This window comes from Schistocerca nitens, chromosome 9 (assembly GCF_023898315.1).
Source record: "Schistocerca nitens isolate TAMUIC-IGC-003100 chromosome 9, iqSchNite1.1, whole genome shotgun sequence".
Lineage (NCBI taxonomy): Eukaryota > Metazoa > Arthropoda > Insecta > Orthoptera > Acrididae > Schistocerca > Schistocerca nitens.
In genome coordinates this window covers 106805306-106818847 of record NC_064622.1, presented here as the reverse complement: position 1 = coordinate 106818847, position 13542 = coordinate 106805306, and positions in this window count along the sequence as shown.

Below are 13542 nucleotides of genomic sequence, written 5' to 3'. Positions count from 1 at the left end.
TCCATATCACGTCGGTCAATACTGCCACTTATTAAATTGCTGTCTATGATTTTCTGGTCTATGTCTTTACGTTACCGAATTTGTGGCACCTTGTTCGTCCTGTTTCATGCAATGCATGCTGCACACTGCGTTTTAGTTTATATTTATATGTTAACGTATTACTGACAGCGTGTTTGGCACTTCCACCAACAATGCTATACGGTTACGAACTTGCATTATATAGCCTACGAAGTTAGTTGATTAGTCGTTTAATCTGTGCTGCTTATATTACCTTCGACTATGAAATATTTTCGTTCTACATCTACATCTACATAGATAGTCCGCAAGCCATCGCACGGTACGTGGCTGCGGGTACCCTTTACCACTACTTGTCATTTCCACTCCTGTTTCACTTGCAAATACATCGAGGGAAAAACGACTATCTGTATCCCTCAATATAAGCCATAATTTCTCGTATCTTATTTTCGTGGTCCTTGTGCGCAATGTATATTGGCGGCAGTAGAACCGTTTGACAGTCAGCTTCAAATGCCGATTCTCTAAATCTTCTCAACAGTGTTTCTCAAAAAGAACGCACCCATTTGAGTTCCCGAAGTATCTTCGTAACACGTATGTGTTGTTCGAACCTACCGGTAACAAATCTAGCAGCCCTCCTCTGAATTGCTTCGATGTTTTCCTTCAGTCCGACCTGGTACGGATTCCAAACACTCGAGCAGTACTCAAGAATAGGTCGCACGAGCGTCGTATACGCGGTACCCTTTACAAATGAACCACTCTTTCCTAAAGTTCTCCCAATAAACCGAAGACGACCACTTGCCTTCCCTACCACAGTTCTTACATGCTCGTTGCACCTCATATCGCTTTGTAACGTTACGCCCAGATATTTAACGACTTAACGGTGTCAAGCAGAACACTAGTAACACTGAATCCAAACACTACAGCTTGATCTTCCTAATCATCCGGATTAACTTACATTTTTCCACACGTGCACGTACAAGACACCGACACACCATTGGGTAGAGGTCGACCGCGATCAAGCAGATGGCGCTGTCGCAGTGCCTGCGCAAAGCGGAGGCCAGCCGCTAGGTCTTTTCCAGAAGCTGGGAAAGAAGTGCGCTTTGGAGTCGTGGTCAAAGGCGGAAGTGAGAGCTGTTATCCGCTATGAATGGGCACGTGGAGTATAAGGCACAGAAATTCATAATCGGCTTGTTGAGGTGTATGGGTCAAGTGTGTTATCGAGGCAAATGGTGCGAAGATGGTGCCAGCAATTCAGTGATCGACGTCAACAAGTGCAGGTCATACCGAGACCTGGACGGACGCGCACGACCACTACAGATGCAAATGTCAGGAAGGTGGATGACATGATTAAAGGGAACCGGCGTATCACCATCGATAGAGTAGCAGCAGAACTTGGAATCGGACATGAGTGAGCTCACAAGATCATCCACGACAATCCTCGATGCAGGAAGGTGTCAGCACGATCGGTGCCCTGCCAACTGACCCCGACCGATGTGGAACAACGCATGGAGTTGAGCCTTGGACAGCTCGTGAGTTACCATGAATCTGGCAATGACGTTCTGTTTCGCATTGTGACGGGGGACGAAATGTGGGTCCACCATTACACGCCCGAATCGAAGGCCGCATCCATGGAGTGGAAACACCCGTCATCACCTGTCCGAAAGAGGTTCAAAAGCACTCCGTCTACAGGTAAAGTGCTACTCACCGTTTTCTGGGACGCCAAAGAAGTTTTGTGCTGGACTTTCTGGAGGATGCGACCATCAATGCTGCGGAGTACTCTGCCAGTCTGTCGAAATTGAAAGAGGTTGTAACCTCCCAACAGAAAATTTAATAAATATTATGAAATAATATTCTCATTTAACCTCCCCACAAAAATTCTTTCTGATTTAATCTAATCTCAAAATTCATTCACATTTAGCGTAACCTCAAAACAGAAATATTCCTAAACCTCTCAACAGTAAAAATTATAATTATGTCGTTCACATTCAGTGTAACGTCACAATAAAAAATGAATTCAGTAACCTGGTAATAAAACAATGTAACTAACCTCTCGATTAAATTGTCACTCACTTATGACAGTTCAGTAATTCACTGTGAATTTAACCTGGTAAATTTTGGACGACAGCAGTGCTGCGTCATGGCCCTGAAAGATCATTCTGAATAAAAAAGGAAAATTCTTACCTCCATGAAGTCGCCGGATATATCTGCTCTCACAATAAATTTTTCCCAGCACAGCTCTGTGCAATGCTGGCCGACCTATCTGTCATTTATGAAAGGAAGCAACTGATTTTTCTATTGCAATAATCGGGATCATCATGGATGGGAGAAGTTAGTAAATTCTTTAAATTGAAATGAATGGTTGTTAAAAGTTACTTTTTATGAGGAAGATAATTATTACAAGATTTTTAAAACATTTACATGGGACTTACATTAATACTCAGGCTCCGACATCGCTGCACCGCGACCGGGCCAGCCAACACGATACACCATACCAGACCAGAGCAGACTCCAGACTAGCAACAACTTACTGCTACAGCTACACAGTTCCTACTGCAGTCAACACTGCTCTCTGGTAAGAGATTTTCTTGTACCTTGCATATTGCAGGAGCAATACACCTCTTACATAACCCTCCACTGGAGGGGGGGGGGGGGGGGCAAAAATTTGACAGCGATGGTGAGTCAATTGGACTTGCCATGAGCAACAAATTTTTCTAAAACCTACTTAATTAACTAAGTTGATAGATAGTCACAGAATATATATAAGTGCAGAACATGAAATGAAATAGAGTGCACATGCACTGAGTACAGAACATATCAAGAAATGATAAAATGTATTCGCAATGAGTAAAAAACATATTAACAAATGATATAAAGTGCACACACACTGTATATATCTCTACCATTTTACAAGAACTAGGATACGCAATGAGTACAAAACATATTAACAAATGACATAAAGTGCACACGCACTGTATATCTCTCTCTACCATTTTACAAGAACTATGAAAGGAAAGGGAAGGATTGCATCATGGTTGTAGCACAGTAGGTTGCACGTAGCTGCACTGAAAGTCCATATCTTTCTACAGAAGCACAACACCAAGTGAGACAATCTGAAGTTCCCTTCCCTGAAGAATTAATCAGTGTAGCCAAGACACTGAAATGTCGTATTAATATTCAATGTTGTCATTTTGGTAGTACATTAGGTACACCAAACAGTGGGACCATAATAACATCTTCATTGTTCAAGGTGGTGGACAGCATGATGTGTCAACACCACACTCCTACAGAATTGATACTTTTTCACCAACATAGAATTAGTGCAAAATCCAAATACAGTGCTCCATGATCATGAGGATGGAGAGGACAAACGGATATTGCATTTAGGTCAGAAGGTGAAGGACATTAAGTCTTATACTAGTCATCATAGAGAATTACTCTAGTCTATCAACCGATTTGAGAATTGTTGGCACTCATTGCCTAGTTACTAAACATTTCTGTACTATGTATGGAGTATTACAGAACAGTATTCGTAAGTCATCTGATTACACTAAATATTGGCACTCATAGGCCATTTACAAATCATATTTGTGCATTGTTCAGAAGTCATCATTCAAAACAGGAGTTAATTAATGGCATAGTATTTACATAATTCATCTAATTATAGTAATCATTGGCACTCATTGACCAGTGACAAACCATTTTATGCATAATTCAGAAGTCATCATTCAAAACAAGAGTTAATGAGTGTAGCATTAAGCTACTGGTATTCATATATGATAGCATGTAAGTGATATAAGACAAATTTAAAAATATAAAAAAAAACAGTGGCATTCATTGGCCAGTTACAAAGTATTCATATAGTTTTATAAAACATTATTCAGTATTATTCAGAAGTCATCATTCAAAATGACAGTTAATTATTGGCATAGCATTTATAGAGTATAACAAAAACATTATTTACAGAAATTATTGGCATAGCATTTATGCATTATTACAAGACATCATTCAGTATTACTCAGAACTCATCATTCAAGTGACATAGGGCATATTTAAAATGAAACACACTTTAACTACTATTTAAGGTCAATTTTTTTTGTGCTAGCAATGCATTGCGTTGGGATCGATAATTAATTACTGGGGCATGAAAATATTTGCTTTTGACTTATTGCTGCAAATAAGGATTAGTAACGTCATTTGTCATGAGTCAGCTGTAGCAAGGTTATGAAACAAGTAGAGTATATGTGATCACATTCATGAATGACACACACAAATGGGTAAAAAAAATGCAAGTACTACAACAGGTTTAATAACTAACTGCTTATAGCACATTAATATCATGAATAGCTTCTCCTGTAAAAAATACAAAATGGATTATTCAGCTGAAAGAAGAATCGCATATTATGCTGAAAAGTAGTGTACTTCGATTTAACATGTAATGAAACGTGTACTCAATATGTATGTACTCTAGATGTCCTTTCCAAAACATTCAGTCATTATAACATGCGACAAAAGGCATGCTGTCAAAACGAACTTCAACAAATACTTAAGTAACTACATAGCATCTCTTAACTAATACATAAACTTCATCATTATTCTCATCTGCAAAGAAAAACTTACAAGTGGTGCGTTAAGTGGCCATATAAAATTAATCACTATCGTCACCTGCAAAGAAAAACTTCATTATTCATATTAGCATATTATTCATATAACTATTCATCATCATTCATTATCATCTGCAAAAAGACAATTATTCATCATTCATATTACCATATACTTCATATAACTATTCATAGTATAGAGTTTCTTATTTCTAGCATATTTCATCACTAAAACTAAGATGTGCGGTTCTTGTCTGACAGCCTGCATCAATCGCCTCGTATTCTGAAAGAAAAAAAAATTAGTTAAGACTGCTATCATACGATGTGTATAATATATTCTTGTTAATGCTTGTTAATTCTGATCCATTTACTCTTCACCACTAGGTATTCCATTTTATTTCGTTCATTCCAAAGGTCAAATTCCCATTTCATAGTAATCCACAGTGGTTTGTTTAATTTATTTCTTTTACACGTTATTGCTTTCTGAAAATGATGAATAGGGATTAATTAATATCTTGCATTTAAATCATATACCCATTAAATAAAAACTTGTTTCTAGTGATATAATTAAGCATACAGCATAGCATGACAGAAAACGTATTTTATCAAAAAACATAGACAGTTTTCAAGTGCAAAATATGTACACAGAGTATCATAATGTAGTAGTAAAAAATGTAAAATAGTCACGATGTTGAGATATCATAAGGCAAAATGTCAAAGTCAACTGGTGTTTGCTATATCTTAAAGATTTCGTAGTGCATACAAACAAAACAGGAAAACAATAATACATACACGAAAAATGTGCACAGTCTGATATATAACAAGGAAAGACTTTCTTTGTGTTCAGCTTGTATGTTGTGTAGTTGATAGAGGCAAGAGTTGAAGACTTTAATGGGGAAAGAATTTGATAAAATTAATATGTCAGTAGATAGAATTGCATAAATTGGTCATAAAATATGTAACTTTATCTGGAAAAATGTGCACGGTCTGATGTGTAACGATAAGAAAAGCGACCTTCCAACCTTACCTTGCCGGGCACTTGCCAAGAAAAAATATGATAATCATCAGTAAGTAGTCATATAAATATAATTGCATAAGTGGTCATAAACTATGTAAGTTTATCTGGAAAAATATGCACGGTCTGATGTGTAACGACAAGAAAAGCGACCTGCTAACTTTACCTTGCCGGGCACTTGCCAAGAAAAAAATATGATAATCATCAGTAAGTAGTCATATAAATATAATTGCATAAGTGGTCATAAAATATGTAAGTTCATCTGGAAAAATGTGCACGGTCTGATGTGTAACGACAAGAAAAGCGACCTGCTAACCTTACCTGCCGGGCACTTGCCAAGAAAAAAATATGGTAATCATCAGTAAGTGGTCATATAAATAAAATTGCATAAGTGGTCATATAAAAATCAGGAAATGGCATTATAGTGTGATAAATCATAAAGTATGTTCATTCAATAAAGGGTTAAATATTGGAGATATGGTGATTGCCCTTGCTTTTTCTGGTTCTCAAAGTTTCGACCTGTACTACATTAGGGTGAGGAATGCTGCGAATTCGATATGGACCTGCGTATAAAAGCTCCAATTTACTACATATACTCTTTCCTCTGTTGGATAAATAATGTGTGGGTACTAATATCTTCTGTCCAATGTGAATGTCACGGTGTGTACAAACCTGTTTTTGCTGTCTTCTCCGGCGCTCTGCGGCACGTTTGATGTTGTTGAGTGCAATGTCAATTATTTCATGGTGTCGTAGTCGATGAGAGGAAGGAAAGGATACTAATTCTTTAATTTTGTTAGGTGGTTCAACATTTTTCAGTATAACAGTCGGAGATAGCATAGTGGATTCATTTGGTATGGAATTAATTACATCCTGGAATGACAGTATGTGTGTTTCCCAATCAATATGTTTTTTATGGCAGTATATTCTACATAGTTTACCAATTTCTTTCATTAGTCGTTCACAAGGGTTCGAAGAAGCGTGATACCTGGAAATATAGATCGGAGAAATGTTTCTTGTTCGTAAGATACGTGTCCATATAGCAGATCGAAACTGTGGTCCGTTGTCAGAAATTACTTTCAATACATGCCCTACATGAAATAGAAAATGTTTTACAAATGCTTTCGAAACAGATTTAGCAATAGCTTTGCGTAACGGAGTGAAGGTTACAAATTTTGAAGTGAGTTCAACAGCGACAAAGATGTAGCAAAAACCTCTATTAGTTCTAGGAATCGGACCAAAAATGTCTACAGCGTCCATGTGTCTCAATTTAACAGGTACAATGGGATGTAACGGAGGAATATGTGAAGTCGTGTCTGACTTAGCTTTCTGGCAGATTTTACATGACGCTAAAACCCGTCGAATACGTTTCTCTGTGTTGGCAAAATAACAGTTCTGCCTCAGTATAAGAAAACATTTTCTGGCTCCGTAATGTGCGTAACTTAAATGAGTATACCAAATTAATTTGTTAACCAGTTCGTCAGGAATGCATAGTAACCAGTTGTTGCTGTCTGGGTGATAGCGGCGAAACAGAATATTATTTCGTACAGTGTAATGGTTTCTGATGGTAACATTATTCCTATCTTGCCAAAGGTGTTTAATTTCTTTCCATACGTTGTCTTTACTCTGCTCTTGTGCTATGTCTCGTAATGACCCCGAAATGAAATTTTCAAATGCAACTTGTTGAATATACATGACGCTGAAATTTGCTTGGCAGAAGTTGGTTGCGGTGTCTTGCTGATTGTTGCTGAGAGAACGGGATAGTGCATCTGTTACAATATTTTGCGTACCGGTAATATGAACAATTATAAAATTAAATTCCTGTAAATAGAGTTTCCATCTGCTTAACCTGTCATGTGTAAATTTTGCTGAAAGTAAAAACTGCATAGCTCTATGATCTGTGTAAACGGTAGTGTGTCTTCCATAAAGAAAATGCCTAAATCTCGCAAATGCCCATACAACACATAATGTTTCAAGTTCTGTGACAGAATAATTGCGTTCAGCAGGTGACAGAATGTGACTCGCAAAGGCGATGTTTTTAATTGCTGTAGAACCATCTTCTTCAATTTCCTGAAAAATGTGTACGCCTAAAGCGGTGTTAGAACTGTCGGTGGCAATGGAAAAATTTCTAGTAAGATCTGGATGTGATAAAAGTGGTGCATTCAACAAAGCTTGTTTCAGATTGACAAATTCCGACTTCACTTGGCTATCCCAGGACCAAATAGTGTTTTTACCCGTCAATTGATATAATCTAGGGGTGTCTAAAGCAGAGTAATGAATAAACTTACGAAAAAAGTTAATTAAACCCAAAAAGCTGCGTAGTTGTTTCTTCGTCGTAGGCACAGTAATGTCACGTAAAGCTTGAAGTTTTTCCTTGTCAGGCACAATGCCTTCTGCTGAAATTGCAAGTCCAAGAAATTTTATAGAAGTTTTTCCAAAGTGTGATTTTGCTAAGATTAACTGTGAGTCCTTGTGCACGAAAAGTTTGTAACAGTTGTTCAAGAATCAAATTGTGTTCAGACCAGTTAGCCTCTGCAATAAGAATGTCGTCTACATACGTTGTGATTCTGTCTTTTAATTCTGTCGGAAGTATAGTATTCAAACCGCGAATAAATGCTGCTGAAGAAATAGTTCACCTAACGGTAAGTTGCAAAACTGTTAACAGTCACCAAAACAGAGAAAAACCGTGTACTTTCTGCAGTTCGGCTGGAGCTGAATTTGCCCAAATCCCGATTTCAAATTTAATGTGGAATAAATAGCAGTACCATGATATTTCTGTATAAGTTCTTCTAGTGTTTGAGGGCGATCTGTTACATTAATAATAATGTCATTGATGTGACGCGAATCAAGTACGAGTCGAAGTGAACCATCCTTTTTCTTAACAATATGGAGCGGGTTTATGTACGGACTAACTGCCGGTTCAATAATTCCTTGGTCAAGCATAGCTTGCAATTCTTTCTCATCTTGTTCTGTGTGAATATACGGAATGGGATAATGTTTGGCTTTAAACGTGTCGTGCTGTTTAACTTGAAATTCATACATAAATCCGGACATAGTACCAGGGACGTTGTCAAAAACTGGAGTTTGCCGTAAAAGATTTTTGCGTAGCTCTGAACGTTCGTCGTCTGTATTTGCACTGCTGTGTTTAATTTTATCAGTAATCATCTGTATAACGTCATAATCGCCTTCGTCTGGAGAATTATAGTTGTGTACGTACGTATCTGTGAATAATGTCAAATGACAGTCTATGTTACGTGATTCAGAAATGACCTCTGTCCGGTTAATTTTTTGTTCTTCTGCAGATAAAGAGTGCTGAAATTCTAATGCCAGTTGTACATTTTCATCCTTTAACATTAAATAGCAATTTTGAAAGTCAATAACCGCGTCGTGTTGTACTACAAAATTCGTACCTTAAATAACGTCTGTTGTCAATAAGGGAACAATCCAAAAATTTGAGTGAAACGTATGACCTGCAATACAAAACGATAAGTGTGTCTGTAACTTTACATCTACTCCTTTACCAGATACTGCTCCTTTTACTTTAGTTTTGCCTAATGGTAACGTAGGATAGATACTCTTTTTGTTGCATTCGTTGAAAGTTTCCTCATTTATAACTGACATAGGTGATCCAGAATCGATTACTGCTGAAACTTTGGATGATCCAATCTTTATCTCAATGACAGGGTGTGAAATGGTTTTTTGAATAACTGGTTTTTCCTGCAAAAGAGTGTCTCGGATGTCGTCCAAAGTAATAACATTTTCGTGAACAAGATTCTGTGTGTCAAAAGTATTGCTTGCGTTGGTGGAAGATGCAACCTGTACTGTATCTAGTCAAATTCTATCTGACGTGCTATTATTTGCGGGAGGATGCTGTGGCATTTCGACTATTTGTACTGTTCTCTTATTTCGTCCTGACGCATTAGGTTCGGGATGATACCGACTGTCTGGTTCATTCATGATAATCTGTGTTGCGGATGATTTTGCTGCTGGTAAGACCGACTGTTATTAAACGTACGCTGAAAATTGTGCTCATTACTTTTACGTCTGTCATGATAGTCATTACTATACGGCGCGTTGCGATACGAGTTATAATGATGTGTTTTCTGTACGTAATGATTTCCTTGTTGCTGTGCGTTAATATTTGGCGGAGCCGACGCTATACGTGTACGCGGCGAAACATTAAAGCTTGGTTGACCTTGCACATTACATTGTTGGTAGGTATGCTAACCGGCTGGTTTTGTTGCTGTTGTTGGGAAAAACCTCTATTGTAACCAAAATGTGTCTGCGATTGCTGAAAATTTTGACGATACTGATGATTAAAATTTTGTCTGTTATTAAAGTACTGGTGGTTGTCGTTCCTGGAACGTCTATTACCTTTGCTATTGAAATTGCGTGGCTGATCGTAATTACTGTATGTTGATTGGCCTTGGTTATGATGTGAAACATTTTTGTTTATGAAGGAATAATCTGATTGCTGAACTTCCAGAAGCTGTAACAGATCTCTGAATACCGAAATATTTTCTTCCTGCTGACCTGTTAAAAGTGATACTCTTAACGATCGTGGTAATTTAGAAATACATAACTGGATAAGTGCAGATTCACTGTATGGCTCACTTAAGTACTGGTTTTGTTGGACCATGTGTTCAAACAATTGCGTGACAGTGGAAAAATTGGAGTTCTCATAATTCTGTAAACTAATTAATTGATCCTTGATTCCGCGCTGTGTCGTTTTCGACCAATACGCTGACAGAAAAGCATTCTGAAATTCTTCTACCGAATAGCATTGTCTCGCGATCGGTCTCATACGAGTTGCCGTTTCGCCTTCAAAAAAACTGCAAATAAATTCAAGTTTGTGTGTTACGGGCCAAGTTGGTGGAAAAGCAAAGCTAAATTGTGGTATCCAATCCAAGGGGTGAATCTGTGTTCTGTCATTTTTAAATACTTTAAATTTTCTAACAGATAGAAAGTGCATGTAATCAAAATTTTCGTCTCTGAATGTCTGAACAGGTTCAGGATTGTATGATAATCTATTTGTCTGTGACTGTTCGGAATCTAACTCACGTACTCTCTGTAAATTACCTGAATTATACTGGCTGTGTGAGTCTGACAAATGTTCGGAAAGTAGCGTATGCTGTGATGTGTTAAAGGCTGAAATATTTTTCATCTCCGTCACTTCGTGCTGTAAAGATAACAATTTTCTACGTAATGTATTACTGGACGAATCTATCTCACTGATCGTCTGCTGTAAATTTTGGAATTCGGGTGTTTCATTAAGCGAAACTGGTGAGGTATCGTCTGATTTGGTGTCATTGTTATTTTCGATATCGTCAATACGACTGGCCAATTCATCATATTTTTCAGTCTGTGCTTTTACCTGATCATCGTTTTTAGTATCACAAGCATTAATTTGTTTTTGTATTTTACTTGTGGTTTTGTTCAATTTTTTAACGTCTGCTTTAATGGCATCGGCATCCTGTATTAATTCCATTTTTTCGAGTCTGTTGGTCATTGTCTGAAAGTCTAATGTATGTGTGTCTGTTATTGTTTTAAGATCGGAGATTTCATCTTGCAGTTCGGTGTTCAACTGTTTGATTTCGTCCGATACTTAGCAATATTGTTGTCTACGTATGTTTTTGCTTTCGTAAACAATTTACGCTTATCTTCCTGTCTCCGTGCAGTAATCGTTTCCATGACTTGTTGCTATACTTTATTCTGTTCCTGTATAAATTTATTGTAACGCGTTTCACTGTTTTGTAGATGGTGATTAAAACGTACGTCAATTTGACTGTTTTTTTGTTCAAATTTCGTATCTATTTTCGCATCCAGTATGCGTGAAAGTTCTGGTGACATTAATTTAAACTCGTCGCGTAATTGTGTGGCGTTTTCAGAGCATTGTTTAGCGACTGCACTAATTTCATCTCTAAGTCATTTAGTTGTGGCTGAATGTGTATTACTTAATTTTTGTGCCACAGATCTAATTTATTCACTACTATTCTTAGCACAAGCCTTAATTTCGTCACGTAATTGTTCTTTAGTATCATGACATTCCGCGGCAACGGCTGTAATCTGTTCACTAAGATGTTTGAAATTGTTATCTTGCTTTTCATTCTGTTGTAGCAGTACTGCCATAATTTGATCCAAGCCAAAATTAGCGACTCCATTTTCTATGCTGTATAATGGTGTATGTGCATTTGTCACGTTTTTTGTAATCATTTGGTCATTTTCTGATTCTTGATAAGGTTCGCCAATTAGATGTGCACTTTTTGTCACTACCTCGGAATCAAATAAATCTGACGTACTCTGAGTACATTGTTCACCTTCGTTAGAAACAATTATCTGTTCGCTACGTAAATTTTGCAAATTAGGCGTGTCAAACTGGACAGTGTTCATTGTAACGGAACGTGCCGCGTCATCAATTGTTACATTTACTGTGGACATAATTGCATTTGTTTGCTCATCAATAGAATTAAAATCATTACTAGTGATCGACAGGCAATGATTATCCGTAATTAGAGGATTATCACTATTACACTGACTGTCGCAAGAATTATCGGTCAACTTATTAGAGTCGGCTATTTCACTCATTGCACATCGCGATGTACTGTTAACAGTTTTTCGCGGCATTTTCACTAATCAAAATTAAGCACAAAATGAAACAAAGCCAAAGCAAAAATGGAACAAATACAATTACAACAAAGAGCAATTAATTGTCGATGAACTGTGAAAGAATGAGTGACAAATTAGTAAATGCGTTGCGCCAGATGCAAACTACGTTTAAGTAAATAAGAGCAGATATATGACTACTTCTCAGAAATTCACAAAGAAATACGATCTTGGCCGGTTGTCGCCAAGTGTAACCTCCCAACAGAAAATTTAATAAGTGTTATGAAATAATATCCTCATTTAACTTCCACACAAAAATTCTTTCTGATTTAATCTAATCTCAAAATTCATTCACATTTAGCGTAACCTCAAAACAGAAAAATTCCTAAACCTCTCAACAGTAAAAATTATAATTATGTCGTTCACATTCAGTGTAACGTCCCAATAAAAAATGAATTCAGTAACCTGGTAATAAAACAATGTAACTAACTTCTCGATTAAATTGTCACTCACTTATGACATTTAAATGTGAATTTAACCTGGTAAATTTTGGACGACAGCAGTGCTGCGTCGTGGCCCTGAAAGATCATTCTGAATAAAAAAGAAAAAATTCTTACCTCCATGAAGTCGCCGGATATATCTGCTCTTACAATAAATTTTTTCCAGCACAGCTCTGTGCAATGCTGGCCGACCTATCTGTCATTTATGAAAGGAAGCAACTGATTTTTCTATTGCAATAATCGGGATGATCATGGATGGGAGATATTAGTAAATTCTTTAAATTGAAATGAATGGTTGTTAAAAGTTACTTTTTATGAGGAAGATTATTATTACGAGATTTTTAAAACATTTACATGGGACTTACATTAATACTCAGGCTCCGACATCGCTGCACCGCGACCGGGCCAGCCAACACGATACACCATACCAGACCAGAGCAGACTCCAGACTAGCAACAACTTACTGCTACAGCTACACAGTTCCTACTGCAGTCAACACTGCTCTCTGGTAAGAGATTTTCTTATACCTTGCATATTGCAGGAGCAATACACCTCTTACAAGGTGATTCGGAAAAAGCGGCCTGGCCTACTCAGATCTGGTAGTCTGGCTCTCCGCCTTACAGCCCGTATCTCGCACCAAGTGACTTCCACCTGTTTCTTGCTTTGAAGTAGACTCTCGGCGGAAGGCTCTTTGGCAGCAATGCTGACGTCAAACAAGCCGTTCAACAGTTCTTCCGTACGCAACGCTCTGATTTTTTCCTGGAAGGCTTTTTGAAGCTTATAAAGCGGTATGACAAATGTATCAATGTATCTA